The 14,539-nt window shown below is 61.5% G+C and overlaps 1 protein-coding gene and 1 long non-coding RNA gene across 6 annotated transcripts in view; one reads left to right on the forward strand and one right to left on the reverse strand.

Moving 5' to 3' along the window:
• The window catches only part of GSE1 (Gse1 coiled-coil protein), a 387,483-nt gene that overhangs the window by 201,168 nt on the left and 171,776 nt on the right, over window positions 1–14,539 (forward strand). The window lies entirely within an intron of this gene.
• Window positions 1,685–9,343, reverse strand: LOC123391038. The gene is made up of 2 exons (XR_006605681.1): window positions 2,449–9,343; window positions 1,685–2,042 (listed from the first exon to the last, which is right to left on the reverse strand). It is a non-coding gene; the product is annotated as an uncharacterized LOC123391038 (long non-coding RNA).

A 14,539-nucleotide genomic window follows, 5' to 3' on the forward strand; every position in this document is an offset into this window, starting at 1 on the left:
GAGTGATGATGAGGTTGGGGTTTGTAGTCTAGCCGGGCACACAGGAGTTGGACCAGGCTACCCTCGAGGCCCCACAGCTTTCCTCACCACAGGAGAGGCTGGGGCAGGGGGAGCCCTTGTGTCTGGAAGACTGAAGAGCCAGGGGGAAAGGGAAAGCATCATGCTGGGTGACCTTGCCCCGGTTCCCCTACCTCTCTGAGCTTTGGCTTCCTCTCCTGCTGAGGAGGTGATCATGCTGGCATACAATGTAGCAACCAGAAATAACCCTTAGGAGGCTCAGAGCTCCTCCCCCGAAAAGGGACAGGCAGGGTCTGGGGGACTGGGAGGGGTTCTCCAGGCAAGGGGAGGGGCATACATCCACGGAGCTGAAAAGGACTTGGTCTGGGATTGCCTGAGCCCTGGAGGGGAGACCAGAGAAACATCTGGAAGGTTGCTCGCTGCCTTTTTCAGATCAGCAGCCCCTCGGCCAGCTGGATCCCTTAGGCCCATGATGCAGAAGGCTATTCGTTTTTACAGCTGCTGGGTCTGGCTTATTTGGAGAGCAAACACCCGGAACAGCCAGCAAACCTGGGCTGGGGGAGTCCGGGGATGTTCTGGTGGGGGTTCTCTTTCCTGGGCTCTAACCCAAAGGGCAAAGGTCATGGCTCACAGGACCCCGGTCCCCCATGTCTCCTGGATGTCTGCAGGCTGGTGGGTTGGGGTTGGGGAGCTAATCCTCCAACCCGTGTAAGTACATGCAGACAGGTGTGCACAGGCACATGCACACACAGAGACGTGTGTGCATTCACACATGCACACACGCTACGGCTAGGGCTCTGTGTTGATGGAAGAGCTGCCTTCTCTGGACGTCCCTGTGTGGCAGCTGGGAGGGAGGGGAAGGGGACCTGGCACCAGGCCTGAGCTCCTGTCCAGCCAGGTGGGGGAGGCCTCCCCCCTCCCGCCCCCCCCACCCCAGGTCCCCCCTACTCTGGTGTAGGAATGGAGGCTCAGATGGATTCAAGGCTACCCCCCCCACCACCCAGGTCCCACCTGTGCCCCTCCTGTCTGCTTTCTTTCTAGAACCTACGCTCAGGAGGCCCGGCCAGTGGTCAGTATGGTGAGGTCGGAACAGCTTGTGATTCCGTGGGCTCCCCCCCCACCCCGCTACGTGCGTGCCCCGGGGGGCTGCTCGCTGGGTGGCTTTACTGCATACCTGGCCCTCGATCTGCCCAGGCTTCCTCTCCCCTCCACCCCCATCGCCGGTGGTGCCCCACAGGGCCCCCGCCTTATTCTGAGCTGCCTAGCACCAGGCATGGGGTGCCGAGTGTTCACCCATGGTCCTCAGCCACCCCTTCTGCTCCCCGCGGGGGCTCCTTGCTGCTTTCTCTTCGGGGAGCACCTGCCTCCTCCACATTGTTAGGGGGTCCACACCAGGCAGGGCCAGCCTGGCTGCTAGCGTGGCGCAGGGGGCTCCCACTACCTGCGGACGTGGTGGGGGGGTGGCTGGTGCAGAGCACGGGTCCTGGGCAGGAGGGGGACGGAGGACCCCACGTGCCCGGGTGGCCGAGGCTCACGGCCCGGCACAGGTGCAGGCCCAGATTCTGTTGAGCTAAGCTTTGCGTGGCGGGCGGCTGGCAGCGAGCGGCTGAGCCTTCCGAAGGTAGCAGCCATCTGCACCGCGATAAAAAGCCCCGAGGATGATAAATAGACAAGTCTCGCTTTTATTGGATTGCCGTTTGGGAGCAGCCACTTTGGGTTTGGCACCGTGTTAACGACAGATTTCTGCTTCCCTTGCAAGGCCTGGCCTCGCGGGGAGCGCGCCAGCAGCGGTCCCCTCCTGGCAGGAGGGACCGCTCCCCCCACCCCACCCCGCCCCCGCCCTGGAGGCCTGGACAGCTACCCCCGCCACGCTACCCCCACCCTGTGGGGTTTCTCCGGGGCTGGGGGGCCCCTCTCCCAGCTTCCCCGGGGTCAGGCCCGCGGGTTCCCCTCCTAGCGCTGACCTCCGATGGCTGTGTGTCTCCGGCGGGCCCGCGAACCTCTCTGTGCTGCGAGAGCCCCATCTGTGAAATGGGCAAATACTGGTGCTCAGCGGGCGGGCTTGGGAGGTTCTGCGAGGAATGGCTGTGTGCGTAGCGTTTGGAAGAGCGCCTGGCGTGCATACGGTGCGCGTTATGTAAATATCAGCTGCTGGCGTCTGTGCCACCGTCACAGCACTATCGCGAGGGGCGCCGCTTCCAGAGAGCCTCGCCTGGCCCTGGCATCCTGCCGCAGGGAGCTGCTTGGGGTCAGCTCAGGGAAGAGGAGGCTCCCCCCCAGAAGGACCCCGACTCTCCCAGGAAGCCAGCACCCCGTCTTCAACCCACCACTCCCGGGGTAGAGGCTCTGGCCAACTGTGAGACCCTGGGCAGCGGTTGCCATGCTCTGTGCCTCAGTTTCCCCAGCTGTCAAAAGGGGATGATATCAGACCTTCCCTCGAGGCGCTGTTGAGAGGTTCCAGGGACACGGGCTGCTTTAAGCTCTGGGGCTGACAGCCGGCGCCCAGCAGGCACACGTACATGGTGGCTGGTGGCCTTGGCGGTGGTTCTTCATTTCGACGCTCAGGTGCTAGGGCCACGGGGACAGGAGTGAGAAGAGCAGCGGTGCTTGGGGGGGGGCTAGGCCCAGGGCAAGGTGCCTCCACAGACGGCCCACCACCTATGGCGTGCCCCGCCTTGGTGGCCTGAAGTTCAGCCTGGGAGACATGTGGACAGGACAGAGGGGAGGGGTGACGGGGACGCTGTGCGCGGCAGCTCACCTCTCCGAGCCTGGGTGTCCTCGCCTGTGCCCCCTGGAGGGCTGCCAGGCCCGTCCTGCTTCTCCCCCTCCTGGGCCTCTGCTGGGCCCACCTGACCTTTTCTCTCTGCTGACAGCCAGCTTGCTCTAGCGCACCCTCTTCCCTCCGCCAGCAGCCCCTCCCAGAGCCTCCCCGAAGCATCAGGTGCTCCGTGTGCCCCAGACTGGGCCTCTGTCTCCAGCCCGACATGAGTTGTCCACTCCCAGGGCCTGGCCCTGCGTGGGCTGCTCACCCTGGGTCCTCAACTCTGCCTCTCTCTGGGACCCCACGTCCTTGGCCTCTCTCTGTCCTCACAAAAGCAAGGCAGGCTCATCTTGCCTGCTCTGAGCCCAGACGTCGGTGGAGCACACCGGTGGCCATGTGCAGTTCCCTCCATCCCCTCGGTGGCCCAGGGTCCCGGGAGTGCCCTGTTCCCCAGAGGACTCTTCCTTCACCCTCTGCAGCCTGGCCACACCAGGGTCTGTGGCAGGAGAGTGTGGGGTGAGAGAAGCCACCGGAACGAGGCCCCCAGGAGCGTGTAGTGGCCAAGAGCGCGGGCTCACGAGTTCAGAGTTCAGGTCACTCCTTGACCTTGGGCAAGCAGCTTCTACAGACCTTGGCTTTCCAATCCAGAAAATGGGTTGCTGCGGGAACCAGCTGCACAGGTGTGCAAAACTCAGGACAGCACGCGGGGGTGCTTGGGGTCCACCGGCTGCCCCCAGTGCCTGTTTCCCCATTTCAGCTTCACGGTGAGCCCAGGGCCTTGGCTGTCCTCCTGCTTCCCCGAGGAGGCAGCTGAAGCTCTGTGGGGCTTCGAGCTTTTACAGCGTCTTGTAGATAGTGCAAACGGCAGAGTGGCTTGCCATGCCGTCCCCCCCCGTCCCGACCCTAAGGAGCTCGCCAGTACACATGAGATGCAGTGAGACAGGACTTTAGGTGTGAGGCCCGACCGTGGAGGAGGGGGAGGGGACGCAGCTTCCCCGGTACAGCTCAGAAACGGTCTGCACTCAGCATGGTCAGCAAAGTTCCAGAGAAGGGACTTGCGTGCTGTCACACCTCTTCTCACGGCCAGGCTGACGTGCTCTCTCCCGCTGGGGCACACTTGGGGAGCAGAGCCCAGTACCCTGAGGCCGGCACGTCCCAGCGCTGGGGACCTGAGTGCAAGTCCTCGAGGCAGAGGGAGGAGCACAGCTGGGAGGCAAGGCCAGGGCCGCTCCACGGTTGGAGAGGTTGGCTCCGAAGCCCGGCGCTCCTTCCGCAGCCGGCTCTGGGCTCCTTTGCCCCTGCCTTGGCCGCGGCCTTCTTTAGAAAGGGATGTTCAGACGTCAAAATTCAGGTCAGAATGATTCAAGTCTGAGCGTCTCAGCCCCACCGTGCTTTCGGGAGTTTTGGAAACGTACCTGGGCTCGACCTCAGGGGTCCTGCAGCAAGCTTCTGGGTCTTTCCGCAAGCTCCACAGATGGGATTCTCATGTGCAGCCGGAGTAGAGAGCCCCTGGTCCTCTGGAGCCTGTGCCCTTTCCGTGACTGTCAGATGCTGCACGGTGGCATCTCAGAAGCACAGAGAGGCCAGCAGCACGGGAGGAAGGAAGAGAGCACTTACTGAGCACTTACTGTATACCCAGAGATGCTCTAGGTGCCCGCCGTGCTCATGTTCGCCCAGCGATGCGTGCAAGAGACCGGAGAAATGAGGTGGGACCCCAGAGGGAACATGCACCCCTTGCCTTCTGGTGCCTTCTAAAGAGCGTGAGACCCAGACCTGCGGCCATTTCTTCCCCCTCCTACTCGCTGATCTGGTGCCTCTTTCTCCCTCCACCGCGGCGTTCATGCAAACTGGAGGGGGAGGGGGGCTTTGGGGGCACCGCTGGCAGCCTGCCCCGTGCTGCCCAGGGCAGGAAACCACCAACGTGCTCGTGCGAGAGGCAGGCACAGCTGCTGCTAACAGGTGAGCCCTTCCCGAGCCGCATCTCTCCCAGGGCCGCCTGGAGGAGTCCGTAATGAAGTGCAGCTGTGAACTCCGGTTTTAGGTCAGAAAGGCAATTTCTCATCTCTCCTCGCAGCAATTGAGTCGAAAATCTGGGAGCTGTTCGCGTCTCCCGGTGCCCTTCCCCCGCTCCCTGCCCCCCCCAAAGCGGGCGCCTGGCGGGGGGCGGGGGGGCATCAATATTGACGCTGTCAGGGGCAGGTGGCCCGGGTGCGGAGGGAGCAGGCTGGAAACCACGCCCGGAGCAGCCTCGTGGGGCCGGCGAGGTAGGAGTGGGAGCAGCTGGCCCGGTGCTCTGGGAGATGGGGAGGCTGTTTTCCCTCTCGTTTTAATTGGTCTTTGTGACTCTAATGGCAGGCCCGATTCACCTAGTGGCAGCATGTTGGCTCGGGGCTCCCGCCGCGGACCACATCTGAGGCATTCAGGGGGCGCCAGGCAGCTGTTGTGGCGTAACCGTAACCGACGTTTCTGGATGCTGCTGGGCCTAGAAGGGCCTGGAACAACAAAGCCGGGGTGGCTGGGAGAGCTTGGGCCCAGGGCCGGAAGAGGCCTGGCTTCCAGATCTAGGCCCTGCCACGCCACCCTTGGCACAGGGTCCCCTGAGAAGTCGGTTTCTGTAAAGCCCACACAGTAAGCGTTGACAGCAGTGGGAGTGAGCGCGACACCTCCCAGCTCCTCCGGAGCAAAGCTCAGAACACCCAACTGCCCTGTGTTCTGCCCAGCGGAGAGTTGCTCAGCAAACACAGCTCCTCTGCGGACATGGCCCCAGGGTGCTTGCGGATGGGAGCTCTGGGCCTGGCTCTGCCTCCCTGTGTGACCTGAGCACCACGGCTTGACCCCGCTGATCCTGCTTCCCGTGAAATGCAGGGCTTGGGTGAGAAGAGTCCCTTGCCAGATCTGATGATGACAGTTCTGTCCTGTTCCCTTGCTGCCACTCCCCTGTCCCCACTCTCCCCCGTTCCTGGAAGCACAGATCTGTTTTCGGTCCCCATAGCTTTACCAGTATGTCATGGAGTATGTCATGTAGTCAGAAGCACCGGGTAGAAGGACTTCCGCAGCTGCTTCCCTTGTTGCTGAGACTGCCACACACACACACCCCCAGCTGCTGGGAGTGTCCCGCGGGCTGAGGGGTGGTCTGTGGTGGCCCGTGGTGTGGGCGCACAGCTGCGGACTAGTCCCTTTGCTGCCCATCGGCGGACATCAGGGCATTTTCTTTCGGCCCCTTCACCACTCGGGCTGATGTGACGGAAGGCCACAAACCAGGCAGGCCCGGGCACAGTTGCTTGCAGAGGTGGGGAGGCCCGGATCAAGGCCCCGGGCAGGGATCAAGGGCAGGATCAAGGCCCCGGGCAGACGCAGCCCCCGGTGATGGTCCAGTTCGTGCCTGCAGGCAGGGGGTCTGCCTGTGACTTGTGTCTCCCTCCCTCTGTCCATAAGGACCCCGAACCCTAGGGGGCCCCACCCCCATGACCTCATCCAGCCGACTCCCCTCCCCAAGGCCCCACCTCCACACAGTGTGGCACCAGGGGCCACCGAGAGTTCAGCAGGGAGATGTGCGGGCTCACAAGTGTTCCGTCCACAGCAGCAGCCCACAGGCCTCCTAGAACGTCTGTGGCATTCGTTCCTCCCGTCCCGCCGACAGACGGTGCCCAGGTTCACAGCGCCAGCCTCCTCCCCGCGTGCCGCGCCGCGGGAGAGGCCGTGGAATGGGCCCTTTCCTGCCAGCCCCCTCCCCGCATCTGGTTCCCGGAGATCCCGGGGCCCCGCATGCCCTGAGCCAGGGGTGTCTGTCCCCCACGACCCAGCCTCTCCCGGCACTGGGTCTGACCCTGGCTGAAGCTGCCTCTTTGTCCCTGCTGGATACTCGCGGCCAGCGCATGTCATTGGAACTTAATAAAACGGATGGGAGTGCGGGAGCAGTTCGCCACCCCGGCCCGCGCCAAGGCCTCGCAATTAAACTGATGATGTCTTGAGAGTCAAGCTGTCTGACTCGACATCCCTAATTTGGTGGAGCTTGACGGCCCTGCCCGTGTGGCGGTTGCTTTATTTCCCCAACTTTCACGAGCGGGGACATGCGAGAAGGGCCGGGGTGGTGAGCCTGGCCGGGCCCTGCGTGTTCCTGCTCCGGCCACCCACCTCTCCCCTGCCTCCAGAGCTCCCAGCCCTGGCCTCAAGGCTCAGGAGGGCATCACCACAAGATGGTGAGGAGGCTGCCGCCAGGCCCTCTCGTGTGAGGCTTCAGAGCAGCCAATCTGGGACTGTTGCCAGGCCCCTGGGATCTTTCACAGCTCCCCCAGGTGAGTGTGACTGACAGCCCCTGGCCTAGAGCACAGGGATCCTTCTAGAATCCCAGATCTGGGGCTGCCATCCTCTTTGGACTCCCCCGGCTCCTATGGGCACAGTCTGTTCCCACGCGAGAGCTTGTGGTTGTCTCAGTTGTCTCCCCCTTACAGCTCCCAGAATCCTGGAGAAGGATCCAAGCCCAGGGACCCTCAGTGGAGACATTGCCAGAGAAAACATCTGGTTGGGCGGGACTCTGGGTGTCTTTTCTAGGCAGGCTGTTGGCGTTTTCTCTCCCCGTTTACTGTGTTAACAAACATTGATTGAGCACCTCTTTTCTGCCAGACGTCCTGCTCAGAGGGGGGCCCCTGCCTAGGGGCTTGGGGACTGCTCTTTCCTCCACCCCCTCCCTGGGAGCACCAAGAGTCTGGGCCGGGGAGCTTGCCTGCCCTGGGAGTGTGTTTTGGCAGGAGTGACCCCCTCCCCCCGGCCTATGTGCTCCCCACCCAAGAGGTGCCCGGTCCCTGGCGGCTCCGTCCTGGGCAGACCGGCACAGACACAGACCCCAGCGCAGGCCCTTGGATGAGGCACAGATCTCCTCTGTTAAACAGGGGATAGTGGGTTACCAACCCCAAAGCACACTTCCTGTTCCCACGCTGGGTAAGGCGTCTAGATTTTTGTGTCAGCACAGCTGATGGGGTTGTGAAGGGAGCCGCTCTGGGGAGCTCTACGGTGAAGATACCAGGGGCCAGGGGATCCCAGGCCAGCTGGCCAAGCCCCCGGCGCCCCCTTTCCCACCACGCCTTATTGGAGGCTGTGCAGGGCTCCATGTGATCGGGTACACTCTAGAAGGCTGGACACTGGGTGCGACAGGTGTTTGAGAAGTGTGGTTCATCGGGAACAGAGAGGCCACAGGGCAGCCCAGCATCAGCCATGCATGCGATGGTAGGGGCCCTGGGGCTGCTTGCTGAGGGCTGGACCCCCTTAATAAGGGGGAAATCCGTGGGTGGGGGTGGGGCAGGTCCCATCAGGTGGTGACCCAGGGGTGACATCAGATGCTGCTGAGGGCTGGGGTGGTCCTGTGTCCCTCAGCCCAGGAGGCAGCCCCCAAGGCCGGGCTCAGTGCCTAGTCTGAGGTCCAGAGCCCAGGAGGCTGGGTAAGGGGCGGCCCTCCCCTTTCCTGGGAGTGGCCCCGCCCATGCGCTTTGCCCTCCCAGCCTCAGTTTCCCCATCTTCAGGGGAAGGTTGCATTCCACCCCAGTCTGGAAAGCCCTCCCAGATGCACGTGTGACCAAGGAAGGCCAGTGCCAGCCCCACCTGCTCAGTGCCCCTCTCCAAAGCTGTCTTGCCCCGCAGAACACTCAAGGCAGCCCCAGGAACCCCCATCTGAAGCCTGGACACCTTCCTGGGCAGCTCACCGCTGAGTCCTGTCCCCCGTCCCCACCCTGGGCTGCAACGCCCTTCCCTCCCAAGGCCCCCCTAGAGTCAGGCCTTGACTCTTTGAGAGTCATTCCCAAACACACATGAACGTGGCTCACCCCCACCGTAATCCTGGGAGAAGGTGCTGGTGGTGGTCCCGTCTTCCAGAGGAGGAACCCAATGCCGAGAGGAGCTAATGATTCACCTGGGCTGGATTTGAACCTGGGTGCCTGCTTGCCCTCCTGCCATGGCCCCTCCCCCTGGCCTGGTCCAGAGGAGCTGGGCATCTCCCTGAATGAACACAGTGGTGGCCTAGAGGAGGGTCCCCAGAGGGCAGGTGGTGTGCTGCGGGGCACTGTGTGCCCGTTCCGTGGTATTACGGGCAGTACACGGGGCCAGCACACTCGCAGTCCGGCTGGGGGAGCAGGCCCAGGGGAGGTGGGGTCAGGAGGGAGGGATTCCGAGACAGAGGGCTCGGAGGTGGGGCCCAGCCATCCGTGCCACTCTCTGCTTCCCACTGGGCTCTAGAATTTCCACATTCCTGGTGGCCACACTCTCAGCCGCGTATAGCCACCCACTTCACAGTGCCATGGAGGAAAGGCTGGTCTTCTCCTGCCTCACTGTGTGTGTACGCGTGTGCGTAAGGACTCATGGCAGCCAAGTGGTGTTTAAGAAGACTAGTCCAGCATCCACAGGTAGGGAATGGTGCAGCTGGTGAGCACGGGGGCCCTGGATAGGAGAAGCAGGCCTGGATCCCCCTTTAGGAGAGACCATGGGCAAGCTGTGCTTTCAAAAGATTTTGCTGGGGCGCCTGGGTGGCTCAGTGGGTTAAAGCCTCTGCCTTCGGCTCTGGTCATGATCCCAGGGTCCTGGGATCGAGCCCCACATCGGGCTCTTTGCTCGGCAGGGAGCCTGCTTCCCTTCTTCTCTCTGCCTACTTGTGATCTTTGACTGTCAAATAAATAAATAAAATCTTTAAAAAAAATACTCTTAAAAAAAAAGATCTTGCTGGGGGGGTGGTGTTTGTGGGGGCTCAGTTGTTAGCAGCCCACTCTTGATTTCAGCTCTGGTCAAGATCTCAGGGTCCTGGGGTTGAGAGCCCCTCATTGGGCTCAGCTCAGAGTCCCCTCCAGGATTCTCTCTCTCCCTCTGCCCCTCCCTTAGCTTGTGCTCTCTCTCTTCCATTCAAAAATAAATAAATCTTAAAAGAAAAAAAAAAAAAAAAGGGAGGGGCCTGGGTGGCTCAGTGGGTTGAAGCCTCTGCCTTTGGCTCATGATCCAGCTCCGTATCAGGCTCTCTGCTCAGTGGGGAGCCTGCTTCCCTTCCTCTCTCTCTGCCTGCCTCTCTGCCTACTTGTGATCTCTGTCTGACAAATAAATAAATTAAAAAAAAAAAAAGAAAAAGGGAGACTGCCACTCCACCATATACCACATGAGGACAGAAACAGGCCTGTTCCTGCTGAATCACAAGGAGCCCCTCCCAGAGGTGACGTGGCACCCAGAAAAGCTGACCGGGGCTTCTGCAGTTGGAGCAACTGCCGGTTGGGCCCTAAGACATCTTCCGGTAAACGAGCCTCAGAAGTTGGTGTCCTAGGCTTGCTGCCAGCCCGGGATGGCTGAGGAGATGAGCCAGCAGGCGCCTATGTCCCCTACTCTTTGCCGTCCCTCAGAAAGCGCCGCTGGTCGGCCCCAGGGCTGCTGGGATCCGAGGGCCAGCAGGCAGATAGGGTGGGGAGAGGAGAAAGCGGTGAGAGGCCCTGTGGGGCTTATCTGGAAAAGGTCAGGCCCCCAGAGTGGGCCTGACAAGGGCACAGGAGGAGGAGAGTGTGAATCTCCATCCTGAACCCAGAAGCAGGGGCCCAGGCCAGCCCGCCCCAAGCGGTCTCTTCCCACGTGAAAGCCTGTGGCTGCCTCCTCTTTCTGGGCTCATGGAATCCTGGGGAAGGATCTGAGCCCAAGGCCCTCCCCTGTGGGCCTGGCCACCCATCCCAGGAATCTGACAGCCCCAGGGGGAGGCCAGCTCTGACTTGGGAAGAAGAAACAGGTCATCATGGCTTCTCCTCTGTCTGATCTGTCTCTGACGCCTATGAAATGTGTCAACAGCCAGGACCTCAGAGTCCTAAGCGCTTGGCATGTGGCAGCAGGATCAAGGCACGGGCAGGCGCTGTACTAGGAGCTCCCCGCCAGTGGAGCAGCGGGGGCCACACGCCCCAGGAATGAGACTGAGGGTGAGTCCACCTCAGCCCCAGGTGTCTGGCTTCAGCAAGGCCTGGCAGAGAGACAGACAGGGCAGAGGGAACTGACGTGAGCGCAGAGACTATGACCTCAGACCGCCCAAGAACAACAGAAGAGCGACTGACATTTCTGCGTGCCTGGCCCGGTTCTGGAGGCCAAGTGGACACAGCCTCGTGCTCTCCCAGGACAGAGGATATCCCTGCACCGTGTTGTGTCTCCAAGCCGGGCGGTGCTCCGGTTTGCCTGGGTCGTTTTAGTCCTCAGGCCTGGGGGGTTCCAGAGGCTTCCGGGGTTCTGCTGTGAGTGACCTCACCCCGTCTCCTCGATTGGTGCTTTCTTTCTTTCTTTTTTTAAAAAGATTTTATTTATTTGACAGAGAGAGAGACAGTGAGGGAGAGGGAGGCGGAGAAGGAGAAACAGGCTTACAGCTGAGCAGGGAGCCCGATGCGGGGCCTGATCCCAGAATCCTGGGATCAGAACCTGAACCCAAGGCAGACGCTTAATGACTGAGCCATCGAGGCGCCTCCGGTTGGTGGTTTCTGGTGAGGCCTGCACTCGTTCACCCTGAACATGGCATGGGGGCCAAGGCAGGAGGCAGGCAGAGTGTATGCAGGGTGTTAGCCATGCCCACCCTGAACACTGCCTTGTGCCCTCTGTTGTTCTGATTCTACCTGTACCCAGAACAGGTGGATGTCCCATCATTTACCTCTTCGCATGGTTTTCAGAGCCTGTGTCCTTCCTGGGTGGCCGTCTTTCCAGTCTGTGCTCTCAGAGAGGGAGGGAAGACTGTTCCTAGGAAAGGGATTTGGAAAAAGGCGGTCAGGATTTGGGAAGCAGCAGGCCTTTCCAGCAGCACCGTGACCAGCCCATACAGGTACATGTCTCCTCTAAGCAGACATAACACGCACTAAGGTGAATGTTGATGAGCAGGGTAAGGGCTGAGTTTCAGCTCCCATGTGCCGTTTCATCTAAGGGCTCTTATGCAGTGAACAACATGGACAACTGTGCTTGGCCACACTACTCCCTGGGCTCCCACTGAGTTCCATCATCACCACCCCCATTTGGCTGCTAGGGGCTCAGAGCACAAATCTAGTACCACGCAGGAGTCCTTTCCCCCAGGGAGAGCAGCATACTCATTTCCACTGCCTGGGTTGGTCCCTTTGCCCATGTGTTATATACTTGGCCATATGCACAGCTGAGGAAATGTTTACCGTCCTCTACAGAGGAGGGCACTTTGCCCAAGCTCACACAGTGAGCTAATGGTGCAGTTGGAGCCTACACTCCTGTCTCCTCCCAGGAGCTTCTTGAAGAGTTCCCACCAGGCACCAGCCCCCACAGTTCCCATGATCTCTTCCCAGTGGGATGAAGGAAAGGGGCTTCCAGGACCTCCCACAGGATGTACCTTCTCCCAGTTCCTGGCCAGCTTTCCCCATGGATGCTCTGGGGATAAGCCAGGGCGCCTCTCTTGCCAGCAACAAGGCGAGGGTGGCCTTGGTGGTGGTGGGTGCTGTCCTGGCTGCCGGGAGTTCTGCCTGACCTTTAGGGAGACACAGGCTGCACCCAGCCCATGTCCCAGCACCAGATAAGAAAGATACTTCCCTACAGCCAGTGTCACCTGAAAACCCAAGTGTGTTCAAGGTCAGCCGGGCTGGTGGGGGACAATGTGTGTCCCTAATGTTTACAGCGGCTCCTCTCAGGCTTGGCTGCACATTAGAACCACCTGAAATCCAGAAACACAGCGTGGTAGAAACACTGACGGTTGGGCCCCGTCCCCAGAGACTCCGATGTCTCTGTTGGCAGTGGGGCCCCGCCCGGTACTTCTCAAACTCTCCAGCTGATTGGCATGTCTGGCAGAGAGGGGAACCACCATCCCACAGACACCCACACACAAGGGAGGGACACCAGACTACACCGGAAAGCGAGTTGTTGGCTAATTTGCTGAACAACTGTTGTTTGATCAAAAGCAGTGCAGGTAGCTAAAGGCCAGCGTTTAGTTGCAAAAAGCAAGCAAGCAGAGGATGGGTAACCTGACTTGTGAAGAGTCAGGGATGTCCCCTGTGGAGCCCTGAGAGGTGGGAGCCATGCACAGTCGTGGTCCTGCAGCCCTGAACTTTCAGAAGATGGCCACAAGCCAAGGAACATTCCAGAACCTGGGACTGTGATGGGAAATGAGCTGAGGAAATAGCGGTGGTGGGGAGAGTCCGCTGGAGGGTGGGTTCCAGTGGGCGGCAAGCAGGTAAGGGGTCGGGTCTGCTGGCAGATGGGCGGGGCTTGCCCAGGGCCGGCCCTTAGGAGATTTCCAGCCCAGCTTGATGCCAGCCTCCTGGGGAGGAGGGGCTCCAGGGTGGGAGGGAGAGCCAGGGACCCACTGGGAGCCTGCTTGAGGGCCCTGCTGCGCGGGGCTTTCTTGGGCGAGCGCTTCCAAGGGCCTTTTTCCTGCTCTTGGGACTGGCGTGGCCCAGGTTCCTACATCTGGGCCCCGCAGATTTTGGGGGCTGACGATTCCTTCCGTGGGCTGCCCCCCCAGTTGTGACAACCACTGAAGTCAGTAGACCTTGCCAAATGTACCCTGGCAGGGACCCCCCCCCCACCCCGCGCCCCCAACTGAGAACCGCTCACTAGAACAATGGCTCTTTACCCCGGCTGCATTCGGGATCCCCTGGGCACTTTAATGATGCCTGGGTCCGCGCCCAGAGGTTGATGTCATTGGTCTGGGTGAGGCCCAGACAAAAGGGGGGTTTGGGGGGGTAAAATTGCCCCAGGTGGTTCTAATATGCAGCAGCGTTTGAGACCCCCTGGGGTAGACTGTTTCTCAAACTTGAGTCATGGTAAGAATCACCTGGGTGCCGGCTCCAAGTAATGCCTCCCAGTTTAATTAGAATCACCTGGAATGGTGAGGCTCAGGCAAGTGTGGGAACCGCCGAGCGCGTTTCCGGGAGCCCCTTGGGGCGGGAGGCCCCCGCTAGCCAGCCTCGCCAGGACCTCCAGTGCCTCCCGCGGGGTTCCCTCCCCGCTGTCCTCCCCTCTCTCTTCTCCGATCCTGGGGTCTGGGCCTGCTGCCGGCCTCCCCCACCTTCTCCCCGGTGACTTTATCCCAGCCCCCCACCCCCACCCCGCTGCCGCTGCCAGCCCCGGAGAGCCTGCCGGCAGCGCGCTCCTCCTCCCTCCTCCCAGCCGGTGGCTCTCAGCGCCGGCTTGATTTAGTAGGCGTTGGAGGAGAAAGGCAGCTTGAAGAGTCACTAAGAGCTCCGAGGCTCGCCAGCACTTATGGAAAGGAAAGGCCGGCAGCCCCCGGGAGGGAGCTGGGCGCGAAGGAACACACCTCTCCGTCGGGGAGGGGGCGTGGCAAGGCCGCCTTCCGCCCAGCGCTCCGCCGGGTCGCGGGCACCTAGGGCTCCTGGCACCCCCACCCCAGCGCGCAGGGGCCGCCTCTCCCGGCCACACCCCGCGCTGGAGCGGGGAGAGGGGGGCAGGGGCTGCCCCTGCAGTCGCCTCCTGCGGGTAGATCTGGGACTCCTCGCAGCCCTAAGTCGGGGAGCTCAGAGACCCTGGGTCAGGAGAGGTGTCGCGCGGGTCCAGAGGGGGGTGTCCTGCGGCGGCCGGCTGACGAGTGGAGGGCGGAGGAGGGCCCCCCAGCCCTAGCCTTGTGGTTGTTTGCCTGCCCTCCTCCCCGGTGCCCGCCCCCCCACCCCCTCCTCCTCACTGATGAAAAATACAAAAGGAAAATGCGCCAGTGCCCAGGTCTGGGGAGCCCCAGCCCGCGGGATGGAGAAATGAAAAGCGGCCCCAATTAGAGGCTTTGGTTCTGCAAACTTGATGCTCGGCACT

The sequence above is a fragment of the Mustela putorius genome, unplaced genomic scaffold (genome assembly GCF_011764305.1).
Source record: "Mustela putorius furo isolate JIRA1106 unplaced genomic scaffold, ASM1176430v1.1 tig00000174_pilon_pilon_pilon, whole genome shotgun sequence".
Classification (NCBI taxonomy): domain Eukaryota; kingdom Metazoa; phylum Chordata; class Mammalia; order Carnivora; family Mustelidae; genus Mustela; species Mustela putorius.